This window comes from Abramis brama (assembly GCF_963993115.1).
Source record: "Abramis brama genome assembly, chromosome: 22".
In the NCBI taxonomy this organism is placed as follows: Eukaryota; Metazoa; Chordata; class Actinopteri; order Cypriniformes; family Leuciscidae; genus Abramis; species Abramis brama.
Window position 1 is genome coordinate 7,881,077 of NC_139984.1, and position 5,963 is coordinate 7,887,039.

The window sequence follows — 5,963 nt, forward strand, 5'->3', positions numbered from 1 at the left end:
AACTCAGTAGCCAGGAATTTCCTGTAATTTCACAGGACAAATCAATATACTGTAAAACATTACAAGTATAAATATTACAAGTAAAAAGCTGTCATTTTTCGTATTGGCCAATTAAAAACACAACAATGGTATATTTTCTTTTTTTTTAATTAACAAACTGTGCAAAAATACATATTACAAAAGTATCCACTTTATCACACATAAAACAAAATTTTACTTTTAAAGAGATACTCCACTTTTTTTGAAAATAGGCTCATTTTACAACTCCCCCAGAGTTAAACAGTTGAGTTTTACCGTTTTCGAATCCATTCAGCCGATCTCCGGGTCTTTAGAAGAATGTCCGAGTTTTTGGTCCCATTGACTTCCATAGTATATATTTTTTCCTACTATGGAAGTCAATGGGACCAAAAACTGTCTGGTTACTGACATTCTTCTAAAGACCCGGAGATCGGCTGAATGGATTCGAAAACGGTAAAACTCAACTGTTTAACTCTGGGGGAGTTGTAAAATGAGCCTATTTCCAAAAAAAGTGGAGTATCCCTTTAATGAAGAAGCTCACTTCCAGACATCCAGGCAGCCAATCATCAGGGGGAACATGATGATATGGAACAAAGGTGTCCAGCCAGACTTGAACTGCATAGGGGAAGTTGTTCATGTTACTATCCCATCAACTCAAAGTCCAGTTTTCTTAGGAGGGTGCAAACAGGTGCGTTGAGCCTGTGTCTCTTCTCGGCTTTACTGCCCGTCTGGGAGTGGATTCCACAAAAAGCTCTGAAAACCGAGAGAGAGGAAAAAAGTTAAAGTTTTCATATCTGTTAAATAATGACAAATACTGTATAAAAAACATAAGTAACCTACTTGCTCATAAAATAAAATGACTTTGATGTATTTATTTAACATTAACAACTTTAACCATACAATTTAATTTAATGAATTAATGAAAGTTGTAATGTTAAATTGTTGTCCGTCAGTCTCTTCTGTTTACACAAATTATGTCCTGCAGGGGAAAACCAACTCTACTATAGAACAGACACTTAACAGCAATAGCTGGGTCTCCATCCAACTTTTTAATGCACATTTTAACCATTTGAAAAAGAAATCCTGACTGGAAACGGTTACAATTCACATAAAATATTCTAATGTGAACAAAAACTTCTATGTGGATTGACAAATTTGCATTTTTTGCAATTATATCAGGTGTTTCAAGTTGCCCTGTCAACCTTACGTTTTGATCCCACAGCTGTTCACGACTCCTAGGTGCGTGACCATTTATAATTCGCATAACAGAGTTGATTGAAATGCGCTCCAATTAGAGGGTTTTTTTGCCAAATTTTTACGAATGCGTTTAAAAGTTATGTTTTAATTGGATGGAAACCTATCTATTGACATCATTGCATAGAATATATCATAGAACCTAACAATACTGGTAATAAGGTAATAATTCATGGGACGTTACATATGAGAATGATGGATTCACTTTACAGTAAGAATTATCATGAATTCATGTATAAATTCATGCATGAATTATGCATTCATATCTCATGAATCATCAGGAACTAACACGAGTTCAACGTTTTTCATTCATGACTTCATGAGTGAACAACACCTTAATTAAAACATTAACTAAGATGGGTAAATCATCATGAATTATGATTTATTACGCATGATCATGATGTTTTCTTTGTTCACAGTTATACCACTGTTCATCAGTGTTTCTAAGGACCAGTCACCACTTTAGTTGAGGGGCCACACACATGAAGTCATTGATAGATAATGCTTAGTTAATGATGACTACTGTATTTGAATGTCAACAGTTCATGTCTTCTTCAAAGCCTGCAGGTGATGATGATGATGATGATGTTTATTTCAAACCTGCATTCTAATTTTCTCACAATCAACATAACAGGCAACATAGCAGACAAATTATACAAGTGCATGGTTTGAAAAGGAGGTGGACGAAGCAAACGCTTGTGGTAGTTGGACAGACCCCAAAATAGACCAATCACAGCTCAGAGCACACAGATTCTGTTGACATTCAAATACAGTAGTCATCATTAACTAAGCATCATCTATCAATGACTTCATGTGTGTGGCCCCTCAACTAAAGTGGTGACTGGTCCTTAGAAACACTGATGAACAATGTGCTAATGGTCGCATATGTGAACAAAGAAAAGCATCACGATCATGCGTAATAAATCATAATTCATGATGATGTACTCATCTTAGTTAATTTTTTTATTAAGGTGTTGTTCACTCATGAAGTCATGAATGAAAAACGTTGAACTTGTGTTATTTCCTGATGATTCATGAGATATTAATGCATGAATGAATGCGTAATTCATGCATGAATTTATACATGAATTCATGATAATTAATTTACCCATACTGTAAAGTGTTACCTCATTTTCTTTATTAGTGTGTAAACAGTTTAAACATACCTTTGTATAAAGTGCCTGAGGCGTCTTTAGGATACTGCATGTTGAACACATAGTAAGCAGCGAAGGTTTCAGCCACTCCATTCAAAAGACTGTTTTGGGCCCCATCACAACTGTTCCTTCTATGAACACTTGTTGCGATTAGTGTCTCTCCTGAAATGCATTAACACAATATGATAATAAAAGGTGAGTAAATCATGGGGTAATTTTCATTTAAAAGTGAACTACTCTATAAAATAAGGGAAGAATTTACCTTGCACAATTAAGCAAGGTGTGCTGGATAGGTCTCTCTCTCTCTCTCTCTGGATATCAGCAGCTGTGGCAGAGGGCTAGGCTAGGGAATAAAAAACGTAAACATTACCAAATGTATTACCAATTACACAAATGCCAAATTAAAAATCTATTATTATTTTAGTCCATATAGTCTGCCAGGCAGCCACATGTAATTTGAGACAAACAAAATGGTTAACTTAATTTTAATACTACTGATAATTTGCTGCCTTTTCTGAAGACAAAGAGAGCATTGAAAGCTTTTCAACAGAACCCAGGCTCCGGAAAAAAATATATTTTATGACGATGCTGGTTGGATTTAGTTGCGCACGCGCAGTTTATTTTAGATACAGACAGTTACATGACTGCTCTTCCAACCTGGTTTGCCAAGCACAAAGTAATGTTATAACATATGAGCATACCAGATGCTATATTCAGCTTATCTCACAGTTATAGCTGACTCACATAATTAAAGATACCAGCATTGTCGTTTAATTAAAGCCCATATTTCAACTAAAATGTGCTTGTGTTTATTCAGTGGCCGTAAAATCTAACGTTACAAACTTCGTTTATGCTAGTGTGCAAACCACGGCTTCAAGACCCCCGATTACAAGACAGCAAAGCCCTAATAATGTTACGACAGCCTATACAGTAGCACGTGTAATCAATGCAATAATAACCTGAGCTAACTGATCGGGCTAACGTTAATGCTTATTATTAACAGTCTGGGCTAACGTTATTTGAGCTATCGTTATTGTGGTGGTTTTCCATTAACGTTAGGCTACGTTACAAGCTCAGCTCTACTCGATTCTACTCACCATGTTTGTTTTTCCATTGAAAATAGTGCCGTGTATCTGCATGTGGTAACGTTACTATTTTCTTTATGGATTGAGTAACTTAAAGAAGACGCCGCTTCACCGCAGTCAGTTCAGGTTTATAACGTCGTTACCCGGGAGTGAGCGGGGCGAGTTGAGCTAACGTTATATCTAACATTACTCTAGCTAATGTTACTGAAATATACCAAGCGAAAAATTGTGAATATCTCGTACCTTGTAGCTGCATGTGGTAACTTTTTTCCGTATGGGTTGTGTAAGAAGACGCCACTTCACCGCGGTCAGTTCATGGTGTTGTTTTACCGGGAGTGAGCGAGTCGAGTCGGGGCGAACGTCACAGAAGCTAATGTCACTGAAATATACCAAACGAAACAATCACCACTCATATGACCGGTATTAATATATCCATAGACTTATAAAAATAGATGGCATGTTAACGTTTCATACCTGAGATGTGTTCCTTCCAAAAGCTGCTTCTTCCAAAAGTGTTTGATTCTGGTGCCGTTGGCCGCCGCGGTACCGCGCAATTTCAAAATTCAAATCGCAGCAATCCCACAATGCTATGCGGTGGCTGTAAAATAATGCTTCTACAGTGTAGTTACAACAAAATTACAGGACTGTCCATAAATTTCCCATCATGCATTTGTATTTACAATAAAAACATGAATACAATATGTTGTTGTAAATTTTATTGTAAAAATTACATCAATTGCTAACAGTGTATCTTATATCCTGATATTCCCCCAAAACTATTTATAAGTTCTATCGCTTTAGGTATGGACATATCTGGGTTGGATATATATATTATGAGGTCATCTGCATACAACGAAATCTTGTGGGTTCTCCCACCTCTATTTATACCTAGCAAATCTGCCTCCTTCCTTAAAGCTATTGCTAGGGGTTCTATCGCTATGTTAAATAAGAGTGGTGACGGGGCAGCCCTGCCTTGTACCCCTGTGCAAACAGAAATAGTCTGATATTACCCTATTGGTTCTTATACAAGCAGATGGATGTGCATAGAGTATACTGATCCAAGTGCAAAAACTAGATCCAAAACCAAAATGTTTCAGAGCTGTAAATAAATACATGTATTCTATGCGATCAAAGGCTTTATGTGCGTCTAATGACAACAGAAACACTGGTAGCCGTGGGCTGCCTTGTGAGTAAAGTATATTGAATAGTCTTCGTAGATTACTTGAGAGCTGCCGTCCAGGTATGAACCCTGTCTGGTCTTGATGAATAATAGACTGCATGACAGGATTCAACCTCACTGCTAAGACCTTAGCTAATATCTTATAATCATTTGAAAGCAAACTTATAGGGCGATATGAGTCGCATTTTAGGCGATCTTTACCTTTTTTTGTGTACAACTGTAATGATAGCCTGAGACATTGTTGGTGGCAAATTTTTTGCTCAATTATTTCCTTAAACACTTCTTTCAAAATAGGGGATAATTTCCCTGAAAACTTATTATAGAATTCGATTATAAACCCATCTGGGCCAGGTGCTTTTCCACTTTTCATTTGTTTAATAGCTTGTTCAATCTCCACTGTTGATATGGATTGTTCAAGATTGGCTTTATTTTGTTCACTGATGTTAGGTATTTCTAATTTGGCAAAAAAACGTCCTATGTTCGCCTTGTCACATGGCTCCGATGTATACAATTCCTCATAAAAATTTTTAAACTGCTTGTTAATATTCAACTGGTCTGTGGTTACTCCGTTTGCTGTCTGAATTTCAGCTATATAATTAGCTTCAGTTGTCTGTCTCAGGTGGTGTGAAAGCAACTTGCTAGCCCTTTCACATACTCAAATTCTTGCTGTTTAGATCTCAAATACAATGCCTCCTCTGTCTCTGTAATCAGGTTATCTAATTCTGACTGTAATAATCCTCTCTCCTTATATAGAGTAGGAGTGGGGGTTCTAGAATGTCCTTGATCTATATCATTTATCCTTGAGATCCTCTCCATTCTTTTTTTCCTCATACCTACACTGTATGAAATTATTTGGCCTCTTAAGATGGCCTTCATTGTCTCCCAGAGGTTGCAGTGAGTCATACCTGGTGTGCGGTTTGTTTCAAAGAAGTAATCTATCTGATTGGATAAGAAATCAACAAACTTCTCATCTGTCAATAATCTGGAGTTGAATTTCCACATACTCTGGGGTGGAATGTTATTAGGAAAGCAGAGAGTCATCAATACAGGGCTATGGTCGGAAATTACTATACCCGTGTATTCACATGATCTAAGTAGTGGTAACATTCTCTTGTCTATAAAGATGAAATCAATCCTTGAATAAATCTGATGTGCTGCAGAAAAAAAAGAATATTGCCTTGATGTTGGATTCTTATATTTCCGTGCATCGACCATACCATAAGTTTGCATAAACTCATTGACACATCGAGCTGATTTACTAAGTGGCCCAGA

At 36.8% G+C, this 5,963-nt stretch overlaps 1 long non-coding RNA gene across 2 annotated transcripts; it reads right to left on the bottom strand.

Annotated features, from left to right (window-relative positions):
• Positions 1 to 437: 437 nt before the first annotated feature.
• Positions 438 to 4,249, bottom strand: LOC311073703. 2 transcript variants are annotated; one of them, XR_014604195.1, is made up of 5 exons: positions 3,986 to 4,249; positions 3,755 to 3,890; positions 2,689 to 2,769; positions 2,439 to 2,588; positions 438 to 771 (listed from the first exon to the last, which is right to left on the bottom strand). It is a non-coding gene; the product is annotated as an uncharacterized lncRNA (long non-coding RNA). The 2 variants fall into 2 exon arrangements; XR_014604196.1 differs by having other exon boundaries at positions 441 to 771; positions 3,755 to 4,249.
• Between the last annotated feature and the right edge of the window lie 1,714 nt (positions 4,250 to 5,963).